Here is a 23,203-nt window from a genome sequence, read left to right as displayed (position 1 = left end):
AAGCAAAAGAGAGGAAGCTGATTTTTAAATATAAGATTCAAACCAAATGTCATTTATAGCACATTAAAGAACAGTGCAAATACTCTTGCTGTGCTTGAGTTTTTAGAAAGCACTGCTTGAAACAAACGAGCATGAGGTTGGAAAAAAAAAAACACTTTGTTAAAAAGAATTTTTGCTGTTATGCTGGAATTTGCTAAAAGATAAAGGGAGTACATTATTTGCTCATTTTAGCAACAGTCCCAGAAAACTGCAGGTGGTCACCCTGACAGCACAGATGCTCCCAAGCACAGGTGAACAGGTGGATACAGACATCAGGCACCACTACCAATGGCTCCTAGGGAGTGAACGCTGGGGAGCAGCATCCTTGACACTGAAAATGCTTCCTCCGAAGCAAGAAGAGGGTCTCCTTTACAGCCCGAGGTTGTGGCCAGGTGTTTGCCAAAACATGGTAGGCAAGCCTAGACACAGCCAAAGGTCTTACATAGGTGCCTGAGTGTTCATCCATCTGTTAAAGCATTATCACAAGCACCACCGCAGAAAAGGAGTAAGGATGTCAGAATTAGGGGTGTGGCATTTATTTCAAAGGAAAAACAACAACTAGAGAACTTCTCATGTGAGGAACAAATATCGATCAGAAAGCCCATGTCCTTTCTGCATGACACTAGACTGTTAATATTTTATAATGTAAAGAAAAAAGTAAATGGCCAATCCACTCTTGCTCCCAAAAAGAACATACAAAGTGTGTCAGATAAATTTTTATCAACTTTTAAGTTTTTCTGCTTAACCCAGTGAGCTTCCGTTAAAAAAAAAAAAACAAAACTCATTTCTTCAGCATATTTTATTCCCCAATGATGCCAGATGAATGAGAATCTACTACACTATTAAAGCTTTATGAAAGTTTAATTCATTATCAATACTATGATTTAATGATACATGGCTAAATGCTACACATTAAATTGGCAATATAAATGAGTCAAAGTGATATCTATGACATAGGAATTTTAAACCACTTCAAATTCTATTTAAGATCACCAGAGGTCAAATGATCTATCGAAGAATTGTCTGCCTTTCTAAAAATTTATATTTACGATTAAAAGCAGACACATAGTGAAAAAAATCACAAAAATGTTTCATATGAACATTTTGACCAAAATGAAAAAGTGCCATTAGTGTCATCTCAATTAAAAACTAATAATGCATTGATAAGATCACCAAGAACAAAAGTAGCCTGAAACCAATGCTGTGAATATTTTTAAATTTTTATTAAAACTTTTTGTCACTGTACCTGCATTTATTTTAAGCTTGACCCAATTTCTTTATTCCCTGAGCCATTTTCAAGGTGAACTACATTTTAGTCTACCTCCTCTAGCAGTTACAACTGCTGCCATAGTTATTTTTTTTAACAGTAGTCAGAAAGGAAATTTGCAATATGCCAATGATTTATTGAAAAAGATGTGCTAAGTATAAACACATCATGTGAATTTTTAAAACAAAACCTAAATCACATTAGAAACCCATAATTAGCCTTCATATATGATGTCAATTCAGTTACTTATAATATTCAAATAATTTTCCAACCAAATACCAGGTAATAATTTTAAATCAGAGGAACTGTTGTATTAATAAATTCCACAGACACCTTACTGCTATTAGCTGTAGGAAGGTATGGTTTCAGTGATGATGGTTTAACGGTTTGAATCCCACACACATGAGAAATCGATTCCACAGGCGAATCCACACATGGCTTGGTACCTTACACTTCAATCAGTTGCTCCAAATATATTTTCTATTTGGCTATACACAATATTTTTAAAAGTTCAGTTTGGCAGGGCAGAAACCAGTGAAGTGAAACACTAAATGCCGTAAGTTGGGGAAAATAAAATTTGAGTAGGACTTCCCAATAGGTCATCAGAGGTTTACCTGGTATTTTCTTACTGACCCTGTCCCTTCTGCACCTCCACCCACCAACTCCAACACGCAGGCTTCTATTTAAAAAGCCACAATAACCCAGCAGGGTAAAATAGGGCAGTACTGAGAAAAGTTAGTATTACCTTCCAGCCCACTCACTTATTTTAATGATTCATCAGGGAAACCCCGGTTGTTAAAATGTACCTGAAATTATCTTATTATATACTAAAAAATAAGCATAAAAAGATTTCTGCTTTGAAACCTGTCACTACCAATTCCCCTAACAGAACCTAATAAGGGTAAATATATAGTAAAAATACATTTTGCTAAAAAGAGTGTCCTCAAAGTATTACACTACAATAAAGTATCATATGGAGGGGTAGAGTGGGGGGGGGGGGGAAACAGAAGTAAGCAGATCCTACAAAAAGTTATTTTTGAAAAGCTTTTCATAAAAATCAGGCATAGCAAATCCATCCTATCTCCTAGAACCTCAATGTAATCTCTGAATACTAAAAGACAATCTGGTATTAAATGCAGCGTAAAAACCTTACAATCCTAAAACTGTAGGCCCTGGCAATATTCTACACAATTAAAGAAAGTTTGGCTAACAGTAAGGAATGAATGAGATTCCTGAACATGAGTGTGAATTAAAGATAATGCATGATGGAAACTGATCATTACTCCATTATTTGATAACGGGCATACAACCCAACATTTATCATAACTTGTGTACTACTGTGTGTACTTAAATAGCAGCATTAAAAATAAAAATCTTGGGTTCATGCTGAAAATGATGTCCCACTGTATTCATCCATTGTCCCACAGTGCTATGAGTGTTCCAATTTCTTCAGCTCCAACTTTAGTTTCCTGTTGTGGTCATGAAGAACTAAGGATTTATGCACCAAAACCAAGATTTGGTAAGAAGACTTACAAGCCACCTTATTTGTGACACAATTTGAAGTAATTTTCAAGTGCACTTTTCCAATTTTTTCATTTGCTATGATCTTCTATATGTACTCTTTAAAAATTACAATCTGATATGCATATATGGCTATGTAATTTTCCCTAACAAATATCTTCATTCTTTCTCAATTTGGGATTGTAACTTTCTGTTTAGAACTGTCAGTCACTTATTCCATGACTTGAATGAATACAAAGTCTTGGTTATAACTGTATTAAAGGCAAATTCAACAACTGCTTATTCGTACTGACACTAGGACATCATTCACTTGTTTTCAAATATGCATAAGTTCCACAAATAAAGAGATGTGTATATATTACAAATTCACTACCTTACATTTTTGTGAAGTTATATTCCACATTGCACAACAAAGCTGTAACTATGAAATTTTTTGTGAGATGTTTACTGGTTTAATATCACTGACAAATAAAATCCTAATCCTCTTTCAGTTTTCCATTGCTATTAAGTTCACAAAACATTTCAAACTATAAAAGTAGTAATGAATTAGTTCTCCTGAATACTAAAAATATTTTCAATTTGCCGACATTTTAAAATGTGGCAGTGTATTTATGAATGAGTAGAAACTTTTACACTAGAAAATCATCTCATCGCTCATTTGAACTATTCCATTGCCCTTCTAACTAGGCCTTCATGCTGCCACATCATCTGGTTCCCATCACACCATTCTCCGTATTCCAGCTACAGGTAATATTCCAAAATGCAAATCTGATCATGAGGTGACATGCTAAAAAAACATCAACGTCTCTGTCACCAATGGATAAAGTCCAAGGCCCTAAATGTGGCACTGCTCACCTTGCTTTCCTGGCCTTTCCTTTCTCTTCACCACAGCCCTGCTTCTCCCTCTCCACTGGGATCTCTCTTCCCCCACTTACCCAGACCCTGCCTTGTTGCCTTACCGAGCGCTCACACTCTCCTAGTTAATTAACACTTCTGTGATTTCACACCTTTCTCCCTTTGCCATCAGACTCTTCATGTTCACCTCAGGAACTAGACTTAAATTTCGGCTAAACTAAATCAAGCAGCGAGTATAGCAAAACACACTATATTCTCTTCCAAATACTGATTCTCTTTCCGTACTGTCATAGAAATGAGAATTTATTAGATTTCTTTTCATGTAGATACGAGTTTATCTTATTCTACTTATACAAGAGAAGTAACAATGATAAAAGAAATGGTAGAAACACCACAAGTGATTGCATTCTGGGCCAACCCAAGTTTCATGGTCTAAAAGAATGAGTATCTGTGAGATCCGTGAATGTTGAAAATCACCTGCAGTTTTTTAATCTGCTTGGTCTATCATCATCTTAGTTGAATACTAGCAGTGGAAGCAGGATTAGAAGCCAATTCCCTCACCGTAAATCTAGAGATCCCATTTCACATTGAGTAATTATACTTTTATTTAATGGGGAAGGGAAAAAAAGGCATTTTTAAATACTTTCTGCCATCAACTATTCATTTTATAAAAGTCTGACAAGATGAATAATGTATTTGCTTTCTCAGGATGGCATTTCTCCAAGGCTTCCACCTTCCTGAAATGGGCTGCAAATCAGTCCAGTGGGAGAAAATTAGATTATCTGACTCATTCATATATGGATACCTAAGTAGGAGAGTCAAGAATCCACAGAATCCTAGGTGGAAGGAATGCGGGAGCCATTGACCAACAGCTTTTCTTTTATAGAAAAAGAAATGGAGAGTATTGAGCATCACAGAGTAAGGGACAGAGCAAGGGGTTAAGTCCAGGTCTTCTGACCCCATGGTCATTTATCTTCCCCATTATACTTCATTGCAGGTATCTGGTAGGATGTAAGTAAAAGGTGCATCCATTTTCTAGTCTTTGGAGTTTGGGGATTAAAAATCAATGTTTAAGAATTATAATATGTAAATGATATATATTGCAGTATGTTTTTATATGTGTGTGAAATATAAATGTCAGTATAAGATGATAAATATATGTATCACATATTATATTTAATCGTAACTCCCAATAATTTGTACATCTAGGATATCAGTGCTATAAACCACACAACATGGTTATATAGAATACCATATAGTTAGAGTGATAAAACACAAAACTTTTGTTTTAATCTCTTATAACTCCTTCCAGAGTCCTGCATAATCATCCTTTCCCTAATCCCACAACTTTTATCCTTCATGCCCCAGCTCCAGACTAAGGCCTTTTTGATAGGGCAGTAGACCTTAATGACGAGGAAGGAAGACAATATCCGAGATTCACATGACAGGAGGGTTTGAAACAGGAGGCGAAGAGGTCAGCCATATAGATGAGTTCAGTTTATTTCATAATTTACTACTGTCACCATCAGACAAAGTCTGAGTCTCCCCGATATAACAATCTGTAGTACTTCTTTGTACTTAACACTTGTAGGATGTATTTATACGAGTGACCACATAATATCTGTATCCCCTACTGGATATTAAGTTCCAAAAGGACAGTGACCAGGTCTGCTTGCTTACCACTATATGTCAGCACTTAGCAAACAGAAAGTGTTCAACACTCTCTTTGAGTCAATAAACCATAAAACTCTTTAGCGATTGCCTTGACAATTTCTTCTGAACTCATCCAAGACCTTTATTATTATCAACTACAAATAATCACCCCTTCCTACCACTAATTACTACTTACAGAGAGAACTTGACGCACACATTCTATCACCACCTAAAATATAACAGGTGGCATCTTATTGTATTCAAAATGTCACACCTCATTCTAAGGAAAAATAGTTCTGCCCCAGCAGCCCTACCCAGGGATTTAGAAGCCAAGTTTCATGCCATGGGCATCTATTCTCTCTGACCTTTCTAGACTCCAGAAGAATATTTAACACAAGGACAGTCAAGTCTACGACCTAGAAGGATTCAATTGGTTTAATCATTAGACTGGCATTTCTTTCTTGGTCAGAAGCATTATCTTGTTACCCTACATTGGCTTCTATGACAAATTTTAACTCAGACTTGGATTGTGTAAGATAATTATAAATATACATACCAAATGAGTTTAAAATAAAATGACTAACAGATTCTTAACTATACTGGCGCTAGAGAGTCTCGCTCTAACATCTTTTAAGAACTTAATCCATCTTAACTAAATAAAAAATTGTTGAGAAGTTTCCCTCTCCAAGTGGGAGCACATATCACATTTTCAGTTAATTTTGAAACAGAAATAGCAGAGTTACTCTAACACACAAACATTCTCAACGTCCTATTTGAAGTACTGCAACCCAAGCAAACATGGGTGGCATTCCCTTGATGGGTTGAAACAAATGTCACCAAGTATAAAGTTCTGGATTTACTCACTTCCAGAGAAAAAATGAAAAGGACATAATCTCACAACTCAATCTATTTATCAGTGAGAGAAATCAACTTGCAAGAAATACAAAATCCTAACAGCTCAGGAGGCAAAAGAATATCAGGTAGACACATGGAAAAAGAAAAAGAAATTTCCATAGAGGCCTGAATGTTAGACACCTTTAATATTCACTTTATATTAGTGAAAGTCACCCTGCAGTGACAGACTTATTTAAATGGTCTTGGGAAATGTGAGGTGAGGTCAGTATCAGAATCTATTTATAAATAAGTAAGTAAATAAATAAAGGACATAAACTCTAATGTCCTTTAAGGTCCAAATCAATAAAAGTATGCTTTAAAGATGTATCAATTAAAATGTTTAGTGACACTTCTCTCACCTCCAAAGTTCCACCTAATTATTGTAATTTACTTATTAGAGGTAGGACTAGTTAAAAGTATATTTTCTTCTATTTATGTACTACAGCAGATCTTTTCTAGCTGCCATATCCTTGAGAAGAATCTTTTGATTTGCCAGTGGTCTAAGGCATTTGCTCATGGTTTAAGAAGCCAACACTGGAAAAACTGGATAGATTCTAGAGATCGTTAATGATAAATTTTAAAAAGCCCAGAAACCCAGTTTAGACCAGGGCTGAGTAAATCTGGGGCTAAGAGATGTGGTAATGAGAGCTGTATCACTATTTTTAAGTATCACAAGGGGCATATTATTAGCTACCCACTATTATAAGAAAAAGAGTCAGTCTGATAATAATAGACTGGAATTTCTAAATCCTGAAAATATTTAGGATTGAGACTGTTGAGTAAAGAATAGGCATACAGAGACAACAGTGTATAATTTCTAGAAGGTCTACTATAGGTCTTTCTACAGAGGAAGCACAGGCTTGCCCCTATCATCTGACACACAAGTTTCCACTGACTAAAAGATAAGTAACAACAGCTCAAAGTTTCCTGATTGGAGCAAGCACTATGACTTTTATCTATTTAGTGGCCTTGTCTGTCACTATTATCTCTTTATCAGCTGGTTTTTCAAGGAGACATTCCAATGACATAAATATTTTGTCTAATGAAGCTGAGACCCTACAGTACAGAATATTCTTTGCCAACTACCCAAAGCCATACTCTGCATCCTCATCACCTCTTAAGGAAGTAATTTCACATTTTGCAAACAGAGTGTTCAGACAGAGTAAAGTTGCTTAGGAGTTAATTAATTCCCCCTTGCATCTCTATCCGGCATGTATATGCACCATATCTGGGACCATACGTCTCTCTACTGGATTAATTAGCATTTGCAGTTAACAAACAGCCTGAATCACTGTAGAGAGAGATTGTAACTTAAAACTCATAAAACTAGGTATATACTCTCTTGCATTTCATATAGCAGTTGTTCAACTGATCTTAGCAGAATTGAAGTTAAAAAAATATTGTTCACCCTCATCATTCCTCTTGCTCAATGTTTTAACGTCCCTTTCTCCTGCCTTGTGTCCAAACTATACTTGCCAGAATTAAATTGAAGATATTGGATAACCTCCTGCACATTGTTCAGAGTAAACGTCTGCCAGGCACAATGTGTTACCTCTCCCAGGAGTACTTGTATGTTACAAGGGGACAACAGGTGATGGCAAAATTTCAGCCATCTGCAGAATGGATAAGAATCGTTCGTGAATTAAAAAGACACTTCTCGAGGCACCTGGGTGGCTCAGTCGGTTAACCATCCGACTCTTGGTTTTGGCGCAGGTCACGATCTCACTGTTTTATGAGTTTGAGCCCCACATCAGGCTCCAAGCTGACAGTGCAGAGCCTGCTTGGGCTTCTCCATCTCCCTTTCTCTCTCTGCCCCTGCCCCATTTGTGCTGTCTCTGTCTCTCTCAAAATAAATAAAGAAACTTAAAAAAAAAAAAAAAAAAAAAGACACTTCTCAAGGCCGGAAGGCTGCTACCTACTCTACCAATGCCTAAGGCTGTATCTGCTTTAAAGTATTAAAATGTCTTATCACATCTGAACGTAATATAAAAATCTTGAAAACTGCGATCTTTGGATTCAACAGTACCACTTCTTCTGAGAATTAACACTGGAAATTATGAAGAATCTTTACTGAAGTCTTTGTCTCAAATTGCAAGCAATGAAAATATCCAACAAAAAGAAATTTCATAATTAAATGATTAATGATCAAAAATCATAATAAAAAGAACATGGAAAAATGTTTCTACCATTGCATGATTGCAAGTTATGAATATATAAAAATATATGATGAAATGACATAGAAACACAAGAGAGAATACACGTGAACACAGGTAGGCATAAATAATCATTTATGGTAGAAGTATGAGCTGTTTTGAATTTCTCTTTGTGTTTTATTTTATTCTTCAAGTTATCTTCACTGAATATATTTCAACTTGCAATTAAAAGAAACTATAAATTTTTTCTAACTTTAGGAAGGAGGCCAAATTGTTTGAAATAACAAAGTACTTCCCAATTACTGAAGGCTTACTCCCCTCCAGGAGCTTGCCAGCGGTTTTCAAATTATTCTATTACTATTGCTATAAAGAAACTTATTAAAAATCAAATCAGCAAGGGTTAAACTAATGGGGCTACAGCTATTCATAAACACTATTAATTTGGTTTTGGAAATACTGCTTGTCTAATGTGTGAAATAAAAGTAATAGTCGATTTTTGAAAGTACTTGAATTATTAAATAATTGTAAACAGATCAAGATCTTTATTTATTGGTAAGGAATGTGAAGCTGCACTCTGACAGAGAATATTAGAAACTAAAATACTATTTGGCACTTACGGTTTTGAATAGGGACAGATATAGTACAGACTCAGAGTTTTAAAGTTCAAGTAAAGTGTCAAAATTAATCTGTGCCTTAAATAATTAGATTTGTGTCTTGAACTAAGGGGGAAATATTTAATAAAGGTGCATAAAATTGAAAAGAACTTCTAGTTTCACACTTAATTTCCAAAATGTATTAAAAAAGCAGCAACATGCTATTGAGTAATCATCCATATGTGTTAAACACGTTAAAGGAGGGACTGATTGCATAGTCAACTACTACAGACACAGTCTTGCAATTTTAAAAGACTGCCTCCTTTCATAATCACTCATATTTTTCCTATATTTATATACATGCAATAGTTGAATGGATACTCAATATACATTAACCCAACAGCAACTCAGACTTAGTAGAGAAATGGTTTTAAATGGAACCCCCAGGTCCTAGTACTTTTTACAATTTAAATGCTATGAAAACATGAAACATATTTCAAATAATAAGAAAGTATTATTCCTGGAATTGTTTTCCAGTGCAACAATTTCATCATAGTTCATCTTTAAAACCATCTATCCTGAAAATTTTAGCTTAGAAATCTAGAAGGAAAAAGAAAAAAAAAACCTGCCATTAGAAGTATACAAATAATTAAGAATTAACCTCCACAAAACACAAAAGTACTAATAAAAATATGAAACTGCGAAAATGAGGGCCAAGCTTATCATTTTGTCTATTTTTAAAGGGACACTAAGAATATAGTGATCAACCTGTAACTTTCCATATTTTAAAATTAGCACCGACTTGATATGAAAAAGAAACCCTAATCTCAGGAAAGCACCATGTGGCATTTTTTAACTTTATGACCACTATGTTGACTCTCTGTCCCAGAGCAGATCACCTCCAGCATTAGTACTCTGACCTTACAGAAAAGTGACAGATAAAGTTTATGGTGAGAAAAAATGAGTTTTTATGGGTTTCCAAAAGGGAATTCTTATGACACTAAAAGCCATATAATAATATTGATTTGATAACCAACTTTTTTACAGCCAAATTACAGACTTAAGATTTCTGGAAAAATATCCAAGTGAATTTGCAGTAAAATACAATAAAATAGAGGCTTGGGCTCATGACTGGCAGTCTAGGATCTCTTTCCAAACTTTAAATATACATATAAAATAATTTTTTAAACCAAATCTTTAAAGTTTTCAGTGTCTCAAGATTTACCTTTTATGTTGGAACTGACTGACCCCTCCTCCTGACATTGATCAGGAAGCTGTAAGCGCTCAACTTTCTGGGAAAATAATTTCCATGCCTGTTTCTAGGTTTTTTTCTGTCTTAAAGGCAAATGTACAATGTACAGAAACTAGGATTATTTTCTTGTAAAATCACCCTCAAAAATCAATTAGAATATTCAAAATATTCCATTCTCACAAATGAAAATAAGTTGCTTGCTGAAATGACAGTCTTCCATTTCACTGCCTTAAAAATTAAGCTGGCATGGATAATAAAAGTGTTTTCTGACTGGATATGCTTGGCATTCAAATATTTTTAAAACAAAAACTAATCCATAATTAGATTTCACAGGCGCAATCTATAGAAAACAGAATTTGTTTTTGTTTTCTGAGAGCAATACTAATGATTTGATATTATAAAAGTTATAACAACAATACCATTGCTTGCATGAAGCTGTAAACAAACTGGCACACTTGTGTTTATTATCCTTTTCAGTCTGATCTTTACCATTCATTCATTCCTTTAGCAAATATTTATTGTGCCCACTATGCACCCAGCATTGTTCCAGGTGTTGTGGGTAAATTAGGTGACAAAACAAATGTTCCTGTTATCACAGGAAATTGCTTTCTAATTGGAGTAAAAAGACAATCATCAAGTAAATGTAGCTCAGAGGGTACAGGTGCTATTGAAAAAAAAAAAAAAAAGTACAAGGTAATGAAGGATCCGGTTGCCGAGGCCTGGGGCTGGGAAAGGGTGGTATTTTATATTGGGTTGTCAGAGGACACCTCCCCGATGAAATGGCATCTAAACAGAAACCATAAGAGTGGGGGTTGCTAAAAAGATCTGGATCTAAAGCCTTCCGGGCAGCAGGCACAGCAAGATCCTGAGATGGAACATGCTTGGCATGTACGGAGAGTAAGAAGGTCTGTGTGACTGGAAAGCATAAACAAATGTGCTTTATTCAGCATTCACTGAATGACTGCATTCTAAAAGTTATGCTAGGGGCGCCTGGGTGGCGCAGTCGGTTAAGCGTCCGACTTCAGCCAGGTCACGATCTCGCGGTCCGTGAGTTCGAGCCCCGCGTCAGGCTCTGGGCTGATGGCTCGGAGCCTGGAGCCTGTTTCTGATTCTGTGTCTCCCTCTCTCTCTGCCCCTCCCCCGTTCATGCTCTGTCTCTCTCTGTCCCAAAAATAAATAACGTTGAAAAAAAAATTAAAAAAAAAAAATAAAAAAAATAAAAAAAAAATAAAAGTTATGCTAAGTGTTTTTGATATCAAGATGACCCAAATATAGTTTCTGGCCTCAGACCTGGATATAATTACAATACAGAGTGATAAATGTTATAAAACATTTCAGCTGGGTCTCAAAGAGAGACCAAAATCAAGTTCTACTTCAAGACGATGAACCAAGAGCCCAGAAAGAAAGTACTAAGGGCCAAGACCCCCACTCTAAAGAGGAGTTGAAGAAATGTGCAGATAACTCTTGGCTCCCTTAACAACCATTCAACCCTTTTTTTCCTCCTTTTACTTTCTTCTCAAATTCAGGCTGAAATACTTGATCTCCCAGGTGTGAGGACAGGTGGCATGTTCTAGAGTATTCCAAAATGATGTAGGTGGAAAGGAGGCTCAAAACTGAAAATGCCCTCTATTGGGAGCCAGGATACTGCTGTACAACTCGACAAATCAACAACCCACAGTGCTTTTGGCTGACTCACCCCAGACCCCTGATATCAGGTCTTTCTTCCAAGCCCTTGAGCCGCCAGCCTCCCTCATCTTCTTCAACCTCAAGTAGGCATCAGCTTCTGACTGTCCTCCCTCCCTGCCGCTACATTTAATGTTTCCATTTTTCTGAAACTTAATGTCAGCCCTCCACTCAAACACCTCTGATTTTTTCTACAGAAGAAAGAGAAAATAATCCTTAGCAAGACATAAGACCCTTGACAATTTGGTGCCAAGCTCCCTTTCAGCTTCGATTCCTGTCACTCTCACAGACACACCATTACCTGAACACAATTTTTAGAACATTCCATACACATTTCCACCTCCAAGCACTGTTAGTGCGTTCTTCCTAGAACCCATTCACTTTTACCACCTGTCAAATTCCTACACATAGTTCAAGACTCCATTCAAATTACATCTCATCTGCAAAAGCTTAAGTCAATTGCTCACCTATATTCAGCCAGTCAGAAGCAATTACTCCTTCCTCTGTGGTACCACCAAACTTGGCTTATACCCCAATTAGAGCAGTTACCACAATCCCACCTGGACAACAGTTACACCGTATATATGTGTCTGGTCAACCAGATTTCAATTCCTTGGCAGCAAAGTCTATGCACAACTTATGTTTATATCTATTCATTATCCAGCAAAGTGCCTTACACACAATAGGCACTCAACTAACATACTCTTGAATTCTCCTCCATAGGCTACAATAAGTTCTCACTTTATGAGAAAGGGAAAAAAGAGATTTCTAGATAAAAATTAGAGCAGCATCATAAACTGAATTGTCCAGGCATTACCACTGTATTTAACTATTCAAGTAAGTTATGAACCATAGCAGATATTATTGAATAAGAAGATAAAGACAACACAAAATTAACTATGGGTGCTCATTAGGCAGAAAAATAAAGAGGAATGGGGAAATGTAAAGCCTAAAGGTACCTGTATTAGGAAGCATTACCAAGGGATACTAAAACAATTCATTTAACAAAGTTTTAGGTCCTGTTAAGTGCCAGATACTATAGTGATCACTGAGAATATAAAGGTGAAAAAGGGCTGAACACGCTTTTTTAAGCGCAAAGCATTGGCCCCAAAAGTAGGACCAAAAGAGCAGCTTAAAGGCCAAAACAGACAATCAGTACCCAATTCTGAGTCCAAATCTAGGAAACTATCTTGCCTAAATTGTGATTATGTAGGAACTCTCTCCAGAACTGCTTCTGAATGTTAAAAGGGCTTCCTTTATTTTCAGTGACTATAAACTGCTCAGATAGAAAATTTAAGTTCCAGATACTTGAATACATTCCCTGCTTTGAGATAAGTTCTATCCATGCACAGGTTGTTTTAGTAATTAAGGTACCAGCAACCCTGCCATGATGAATGAAAAGGGAGGAATTTATTAAAATGGTGCTATATAGGGAATGTTGCATGGGAGACAGTGGATAGTTGATTTCTTTGTCCTCTGAGGCCAAAATAACAGAAACAGAACGGAAATACAACAAAAGGAATTTCAGTTAGACATTGGACAAGTTGTGAGGCACTGATTCACCCTATCAAGTTACACTCAGCCATTTCTTCTGCAGATTTTGAACGAAGAGGTAGCCTGCTTTCCTCTAAGACAGATTAAGCAAAGCAAGCAGATGTAAAGATGACTTCTTAGTGTTTCTTTTAGACATATTCTTCAATTGTACATTACTATTTGTATGTGGATTAAAAAAATATGAAGCTGTCACTCTAAGAATTAAAACCATTAATTAAAATGCCACCTAGGATAAGATGTGACACAGTAGGCTCTTTGCCATGAGGCTACCAAGGCTGTAACAACTCCTTCCTGTAAATCAACATCAATAATGTAAGTTATCAAATTTCCTACCATATTGATAAGTTCAAATCGCTTACTTCTTCAAAAACTGAGATCTTAATATATGACAAATGCAAGATATCCTTGTTTAAACAATAGTCTATGCAAAGGGTTAAAAGGAAATTATATTTTTATTTACTCATGGAATAATGTACTCCAGCAAAAGCACTGGTACTAAGTCATTTTGAGGATTCTCCTATAACCTTTGTAACTAAGCACCTTCCACTCAAAACAACTTTGCAACTTTGATTTTCCCTTAGCAGTAACAGACAAATCAATAAAATGTAGTCCACAACCCCTCACAAATTAAAACTATCACTATATCCCTTATAGGCATAAATGATTTACACCAATAATATTACAAATATAATATGTTTCCTAATACTTATCCATCCATTCATTCAACAAGTGTTGAGTGAAGACCCACATCTAGGCACTGTGGTAAGTGTAAAGACACCAAGGTGACCCAGTTACAGTTCCTGTTGTCAGACACAGAAATAACATTACAAAACCAAAACATATGTACTTATATCAAAAGGGAACCAACAAGTTACTATATACACCAAGTACCCAGAAAGTTCAAAGGTCCAAGCAACTCATCATACAAAAGAATTGAGAATTATGGCAGAGAACTCGGAGAGCTCACTCAACCTTCATTCCCATTCTCCTTTTCCCTGTCTTCCTCCAAAATAGAAACAAGATGGCTAAAAACTTTTTATCTCATTCTAGAAGTACTTATGTGACAGACTTTTGGCCAAGGAGATGTCCCCCATGAGCAGACATCCCTTTCTTTCTTTCTTTTTTCTTAGACATCCCTTTCTTAAAAAAAAAAAAAAAAAGAGGGGGCTCCCCATGAGGAAAGCGCTTCTGAGAATCCTTCACTTTTCTTCCTGCTTGAAGGTAAGCACAATTTCTGGAGGAACAAAAGTCATTTGTGTAATAAAAGGCAAGTTACATGCTAAGGATGTGGGAAAACGAGATGCTACCTGGGTCCTTGATGGCATCAGCTATCTGTGAATTAACTGCCTCCAGACTTCTTATGAGACAAATAAAACCCTTCCTCATTTCAGTCAGAGTCAGTAAGATTTTCTACTCTCTGGAGCCAGAGGCATTTTTACCATTAAAAAGGAAGCTGCAGCAAAGAGGAAGGATTTGAGTTAAACTATCTATGGCTCCCCCTTCCTCAGCTTATGCTATGATCTAGTTCTTCCCAGCTAGAAGAAATAAAAACAATTTTGAATTTACATTTCTACAATTGTCCTACAATTTTCAGTAATGTGGATTATGTAAATAAGCATGTTCTAATTCTTCCACAGAAATCTATTTGTTGCATAGTCATTACAAGATTTTTATTTCCCTTCTTAACTGATCCTCAAATCTATAAAGTAATATTTTTTATGGTGTGGTATATATATCATTCACAAATGCAATATACACATAGAATCAAATAGCCAAAGATTAGGAACGGAGTAAGGAAGGAGAATGAAAAGAGAGAAGGAACAAGGAACCTAGTTTATTTCACAGTGTAAACTATGCTTTCAATTGTGTGAGCACTTTAGAAAGCAGCTTCTGAATAAATGAAAGACCACAAGATAACAGTATTTTTTTTTAATAGGAAAGACTTCCTCTGCAAACCGAAATCAGTTTCTCCGTTTTTAAAAATTTTTCAAACTTAAAAAAATATATATCCCAAATATATTTGGGGTCCAATTTACCACTACCATTATTAAATTATTATGCTATTCCACTTCTCTATAGTAAGCTCCTTAAGGTAATAGTCTGTATAAGTTTCTGTTGGACACATTTTGAATGTGTACCATTCTTGGAATAGTTTCTATCTTAGAGTGCTGGAAAGATTCATTCATTTCAATCACCATCACTCCATAAGCCACATATACTTTTTCTGCCTTTTTTGTTCAAATATATTTCACTGTGGCCATTCAAAGGAAAATTACACATTCCAATAACATTTGAGTTCCTCTCAGTTACCCTTTCAGTGGTTCAGGGTAATGATAGAGTAAAGAATCGTGCTCTTCACAGGCTCTCCTTTTTTTTTCCCCTCATTTGGTAGAATTTCAGCTTCAAATCTCTTGTGCCAAAAAGCAATGGATAATGTCTAATGCTCCTCTCTAACAGTAGCTTACTTTAGAGGGAAGGGGAGTGAGAGTCAGGAGAAATCATCTCATTCCCAGCTTTTAAAGAGTCTTAGCATATGGGATAAGCAATCTCTTATCCCATTTTCCTAAAATAGAATTATGGAACCATAATAGGTCAAGTTGGGGGTGGGGGAAAGGAATTAGAAAGTTTTCAATAATCTGAGTAGAGGTAACAGTTAAAGGGTGAAATAATTGAAAGTTTTAGCCCTAAATTCTCACTGAAATCAATTTAAAAAAAAAAAAAACAAAACCCTATATATTCATAAAACCTGGGGCTTATATATATTTTTGGCACTGTTCCTAGGTAGAAGCTTCCTTTGTAAAACAGATAAAAGCTATATTCTCTTCTTCATGAGACTGCAAGAATAAAATAAATAAGGATAATAAGTATAGTCAGAGAACATAAATTCCTTCATTTTAAAACCAGCATTCAAAGGCAATCCTGGTCAATCCATATGAACTCAAAAGCATATTCAGAGAATGACAAGTCTCCTTTGTTTATATCATCTCAACTTCAATTTCATCTGCAGTTATCTCCTTTAAAACAAGTATTTCTAGGCCCTTACATGATATCAAGTCCTTTTTCTGAGGCCCATTTTTATTTGGTTATCTTTTTAGGTGCACTAAAGATTGAGTTTACAATAAACTGAACAGACAGCGTACAAAAGGCTTTTAGAACTATACCATATGGTCCAGGGAAGGGAACAATCTGGACGATCCCCATTTCAATCTGCAAGCTTGTCCACCTCTATAACACATTATACCACTGTAATAAAATATTAAGATGGAAACGTAAAAGCGAAAATAGTCTATCTTTAGCATTACCAGGCAACCACACTTCTGAGCATTTACTGATAAACTTAATAAACATTTACTTTAATTTATATTCTGGAATTTTGGTATGCAACACCAGGCATAGAAACCTAGGCCACTATTCGCTAGAAACAATATTTCGGCAGGGATATGTGTGGGTATTCAACTTATGCTTCAGAAATTTGGAAGGAAAAAGAAAACAAAACACTTTTACAGGGGGCATATTGGCAGGGGCTGATGTAACAGATGACACATTCTTGGAAATCAAATAAAAGCAATAGGGAAATACCCATGGCTGCCTGGTGAAGGCCTAATCACATGGACACAGCTGGAACCAATGTAGATCATTCATTAATAAAACTGTATTGTAGTAGCCACTTTTTGATGCATTTCAATTGCTGCTGTAGCCAAATCTCTGAATTTCTTTGTTTGCTTTTTTGTTGAATTTCTTTGTTTTAATGGGAAATACGAGAAGATGGGGGGCGGGGGGAACCACCCTGCTTTCATGCTAAAAATGAGACTAGCTCAAAAAGCTAAATGTCACTTTACCTTGCAATGTACTTACACTATCAGCAGCTTAAAATATGCAGCGCAAACCTGAAAGGGGGAACTCATATGGTACTATGGATAAAAAGTGAGCAGTGTGAGATGCCACAGAAAACATATGAAATACTTGTGACAGTATTCTACAGAATGATAATATGTCAGGCAGGGGGAATTAAAATGTATCAAAAATTAGAGGAAGAACCAAACGACCGAATTAACACACACGCGTTCTTGTAATACTCTCTAACAAAATTTAACACTGAAGTCTGTACCACACGTGTAAGGGAAGATTACTAATATCTTTGACCACATAAATTCAGAAATCCACATCTGTTATTATAGGTTACCAATATTTGACATCAAACAAAATATTCAAGCCACCTACCCTGGAGTAACGTTTAAAACCTGAAGTGATACTCCAATGAAACAAAACACTACTCATAATTATAAACATGCTATCTAATACAATAACATAAAATCCTGGTTAAAATAATGAATTTAGTATTTATCCAACTTTGCTGACATCCCTCAATAAAGCTCTTTTTCCAGGTTGCTACAAATATGATTAAGTTACTAAACAGTAATTCCTGCAAACCATATAATGTCAAACCATAAAGATACAGCTTTGATATATGTTCTGCATTAAACAAAACTGTAGAATTTATTACCTACAAAAAGGAAAAGCTCAATAGTATTTACAAAAAAACAAAACAAAAAAAAAAAAAAACCCTGCTCAAACACTCAAACATTACAGGTCTTAAATATATTGTACTATGCCCCTGTGTATAGTTAGAATAAACAAATAAATACAACAATTCATGTTGCAATTCCTAAGTCACTGAAAGATATGCTCCTACCACAGAAAAGACAAAGGGCTTAATTGCAAATCAAAATTATAGCACTGGAGAAAATGTATTTAAAGTGAATGCATAGTATTTAATATGCAATAAACATACAGGTGAACATAGAGAACAAGCTTTTGGTCTATACCATCACACCTGGGCACAGAGGACTCCAGACAGACAGTCACGCACTTAAGAGGACCAAGAAAAAAAAAGTTTCACTGGCTTTCCTTCTAAAAAATGTCACACGTCTAAAATGTAAAATGTTGACCTAAAGACTTAATTGATATAACTTAACAGGCATCTCACCCAGATTGATTTTAGCTACTCTACAGAAAAGGGCACTTAAATACAAGTCAAAAAAACAGCATTGGGGGGAATGGAGAATTGTTAGCATTTATTAACATGTGCATTATACATATAAAGCAATGTGGGTACTTGTTTGTTTTGTGAAATTAATGAGCCAATATGTTGCTGAACCTGTCTTGAGATTGAGAGAAAATAACAGGTGAGTTTATTTAATGCATACTTCTCATATACCTGTTTTACAAATCCTTTCAATGATTTTAAAGCATTTTCTAAATTAAAAATAAATCTCTAGGGAAAAAAAAAACAACACTTAGATTGTACAAGTTTATCTTAATGTATGCATAATAGGTCTATTTCCCAGTATATGTGGTATATAAAAATGTTTCACATTAATAATTCTAACAGGAACCATATTTACTTTCTTTTCGGTCACATTTGTTATACCATTAACAAAAATTCATGAATTTTTCCTCCCAAAGTCATTTTCTTATTGCCAAAAATCATTGACAAGTTTTTAAAATAAAAATCAGTCACAATAATATCAATCTCCTCTTTAGAAAACATATTCTGCCTATTTAACTATTCTTATCTTGATTGCAAAACACTAATTTTTAAAATAGAGCACTTGAAAGTCAGTCATTTGTTTTTGCTTAATACAACAGAAAACACATTTGCATTTTGAGGAACATTCTACGAAATTTCATAGAATGCTTGCTCATAGTGAAAACCTAGTCTCCTGCTCAAATCATCACTTAAAAATCATAATGCTACCTGTTCACACTCCTTGTAATAATAGGTCCCTAGCTATAATTTAGAAAGAACTGGGAAACCTAAAAGCACTCTGCTTAACCTTGCATTTTCATTTCAAAGGAAAAAATTTTTAATGCACATCTTTATATTTAATGGAAGTTAACTTGCTTACCTAAACTTATCAGACATTCTAAAAATGAGTATTCAATTCACAAATGCTAAAAGCTGACCCTGAGTTTTAGACAAAAATAGAAAACAATGGCAGACTTTTGGGTTTCAACAAGAGCTATTTTGGCATAAAAATCCATTTAAAACCACCAAGTTATCTTCAAGAGTTTCCATTCAAATAAGAAGCTGCGAAGGAAGACAGGATTCCAATCAATCAAAAATACCATGTCAACAGGACCAAAGTTAGCAATATTCAGAAGGGGTTTCTGAAAAGCGTGGCAAAAATGCCAACTGTGAAGGAAATCTCTAAGAGCTGGAAAAGGGAGATTTAACACAAGCTTCCCTAAGGAACAATGCCATTTAGTAAACAGGGAAGTTGTGAGGAGAACGGTGTTTCTATTTAAGAAAAAGTTGCTTTGTTGTTCTCCTATGGTGCTCTACATGAAGGAAGAGGAAAAGGAAGGAAAAGAAATGGGAGAAGCAGGAGAGACTAAGCCTGCTTGCCTTCCTTCAGTGGTGCTGGGAGGGTAGACCCTCTGCCTTATGAAAACCACTGCCAGAACCAAGCTACACAAAACATTTTGGCTGCCAGCCTAGAACAGTGCCAGGCTGTTTTTTATTTTGTGCTAGACTCCCTCAATTGAGACAGTGTGGGATTGTCACTTTGATGCACATAGAGAACAAAGAATAATATAGTACGGGGCCGGGAGGGGGGAGGATTTTTTTTGCCCCTTAAAGTCAGGTTAGCATTTTGTTTTCTTTGACAGGTCTTGAAAAGACTCAAGAAACAAAAGTTATGCTGAAGAATCTACCAATTGCGTAAAGAAATTAACTTGGGTACAACGCTGTCGGCAGTTTAAAGGCACATGAGAGATTAACATTTTTTAAAGAATCAGACCTAAAGGGGTCCAGGTTGCATGCTTACCTATTCAAGAAGCCAGAGATCAAGAAATATGTGACTCACAATCACATGATCTTATCTAAAATCTGATAGATGAACGAAGGCCATAAAGTCAGACAGAAAACTAACAGAAGTGTCGTAATTTTTAGGTCACTATTCAGAGGCAACTGTGTCAGCTGTTATTCTGACCTTGATTTCCTCAAAATAAAATAACCTGATTAAAAGATTGTAACAGTAGTATCTGAATATTTTATGCCTTTACAAGAAAAGAGGTGATAAATGATCAAAAATGTTTAAAGGATTAAACCACAAATCATCTAGAAAGTTGCCACAGAGACAAACAGGAAAACCGTCTCTTCTATCCTATTCAATTCTGTACTAGGAGCAAAGCTAACACAAACGAGAAAGCCGAGCGTGTGCTGTTGCAAGCTTCAACTAAATACACTACCTGAATCTGGTGAGTAAAAACACCAATAAGCCATCAGCTAGACGTATGACCCTTTTCTCTCTAATGTACAAGATAAGTAGAGGTAGAAGTCCATTTTCTACAAACCACATGAAAAGAAAAAATGAACTGTGACAAGCCCAGATCCCATGCTGGCATATTTTACACTAAGCTCAGCATCATCTAGAAGCAGTATGCTTCTCCCTGCCAATCAGGACAGGAACAAAGTTGTGAAACTAATACAGCATTGATGAACAGCACCAAAGGTGCACTTGTCCCTTCCTCCTGTACATCTCCACTGAACCAGGTGTTACAAGAAGACCAACGACTGTTACAGAAACAGCGAGAACTAAAGCACTTGCCTCAGATGTGACACACAGAAGCATGAGGCATTACCACCTGAACCTATCTAATTTCCCACAAAATGATCCCCCGCCCAGTTTTGCTCATGGCCACAGATTCTGACAGCAAGTCACGATCGGTGTTGGGAAAAGGGGTGGGAGTGGGAGAGTGTGGAAAAGAAACCGAGTGAGAACAGTGGCCAAACTTCACAAACAATACACAGCCCAGGCTTCTCTTATTATTCAAATTGGTGCTGTGCACCACACTTTGGGAGGACAAACCCTGTGGGGAAGGTTTCAGGTACCAAGATTTACCCTGGGTGGCATGGGCTGGTCTGCCACAGAATCGAAAAATGTATCATTTCGCTCTTCAGTGTTCTCCTGACGTTCCCTTTCTCTCCTCTTGTGTATACCGGTGATGCTGTTACTGCCTGGGACACTGATAGTTGTAGGCAAGGCATTCATGTTTTGCCAAAGTGGCCCAGAGAAATGATGTCTGGCTGGCTTTAGTTCAACGAGGAATCTGACGCAAAACCAGGAAGGAAAAAGAATGAAAGTATGTAGAAGAAGCCAGGCGATAACATGTTTTTTCTGTTTATTAATGATGCAGATGAAATGGGGGAAAATCTAGAAAAAGCAGCCAAGCCGACTGAATTACAAAGAAAGATTAAAGGAGTTAAATGTGTATAACTTGGCTGACAACCAAGGAACAATATGAGAGCTGTCCACAACTCTCCAAAGTATATACATAAAAAGAAGAGCAGAGAATTTTTATCTGCTACAGAAGTGTGAGTATATGCAATAATAATGAGATAAAATTAAAATAAAGAAATCTGACTTCAAGCAGCAGAGGAAGTAATCTGGTAAAACTTAAGAAATATTTATCATCTCACTGACCCACACTGCAATAAAGAAAGAACAGATGATAGGAAATACCCACATACTGACAGAGGACTGACTCAGTGGACAAATTAAAATGAAGTCCCATGTGCTCACCTGATGATCCAGAAACAGTGATTTCCCTCTTTACATATATCCAATCTAATCAGAGGTACCTGTGAGATCAAAGGACGTAATTAAGATATTATCTTCAAAATAAGCCCAGCCTAAATTCTGAATCCTTATCTGGACAAGAGTTTGCTTGGATGATCCAGTATTCTGATTCTTGAATATTCCAGGATGGAAGAAGAGTCTCCAAGGACAGAAATGTTTTGAGTCTTAACTAATAAGAGTTTTTCTTTTCAATCATTCCAAATTTTCCCAAATCAGTTATAACTCAAAACTAAGAAGAAGAATTCAGATTAGAGGTCCTTAACCTTGGTACATGGATGAACTTTAGGAGTCTATACACTTCTAAATGATATATGTAAAATGTGTGGGTTTATGTAAATGGATACCTCTCTGGAGAGAAGGTCAATAGTTTGTCAGATTTGTAAAAAGCTCCATAATCCAAAAAGCTGTCAAGAACCTCTGCTGAGGATAGTCTAAGATCTCAGAGACAGGTTGGAATGCATATGGATAATCAGTCCAGGTCTGGGGTTTTCACTCCAGGGAAACAATGGAGGTACACAGACACTTCTGTATCTGGGTAAATACCGTAAGTACACTACTTTCTGGGAGAGCTTTATATCAGGTGTGAGCTGTTACTTAACTTACACAGCTCTGTATTCTCTGCAAGCCATGCACAGTGAAGACAGTAAGATCTTACAATACACCCAAGGGTGGATATTGTGACTTTCCTATGCTGTATACATTAAAGTCAGAATCCTTAGGTCCATCAATACTGACAGGGTCAAAACTAACATAGTAACTCATCCAAAAAGGATCTGTATGGCAAATAAAAGGGAAGAGCTAGCAAAGCAATGAGAAATATGTCTCCCAAACCGTATACATAGCATAAAGTCACAGGATCACCAAAAGCATCTCTAAAAAGAATTATCTTAATTAAACAGTACTCAGGAAGTCCAAATAACCTATTTCAGAAAGAAATCAGTATGGAGACCCTTCCAGCCACCAACTCTGAACAAGACAAAAACATTCACAGCCACAGAAAGAATCCTGAGCTGGAGTCACCAAAAAAGGAAAAAAAAAAAAGGACAAAAAAGATAAGAGAAAGGCTCAGAAGACGTAAATCAAGTAGAAGGAGA

At 36.1% G+C, this 23,203-nt stretch overlaps 1 protein-coding gene across 17 annotated transcripts in view; it reads right to left on the bottom strand.

Moving 5' to 3' along the window:
- The window catches only part of QTMAN (queuosine-tRNA mannosyltransferase), a 397,197-nt gene that overhangs the window by 275,257 nt on the left and 98,737 nt on the right, over window positions 1-23,203 (bottom strand). For 4 of the 17 annotated variants that reach the window (XM_078451320.2, XM_078451323.2, XM_078451313.2 and 1 more), the window contains one exon: window positions 22,053-22,111. The exons of the other annotated variants lie outside the window; for them this stretch is intronic. The gene's annotated coding sequence lies outside the window, so the exon portion shown is untranslated. The remainder of the gene's footprint in view (window positions 1-22,052; window positions 22,112-23,203) is intronic. 17 annotated transcript variants of the gene reach the window in all.

The sequence above is a fragment of the Panthera onca genome, chromosome C1 (assembly GCF_046562875.1).
Source record: "Panthera onca isolate mPanOnc1 chromosome C1, mPanOnc1 haplotype 2, whole genome shotgun sequence".
NCBI classification, from domain to species: Eukaryota; Metazoa; Chordata; class Mammalia; order Carnivora; family Felidae; genus Panthera; species Panthera onca.
This window is presented reverse-complemented; position numbering and strand designations above follow the sequence as displayed.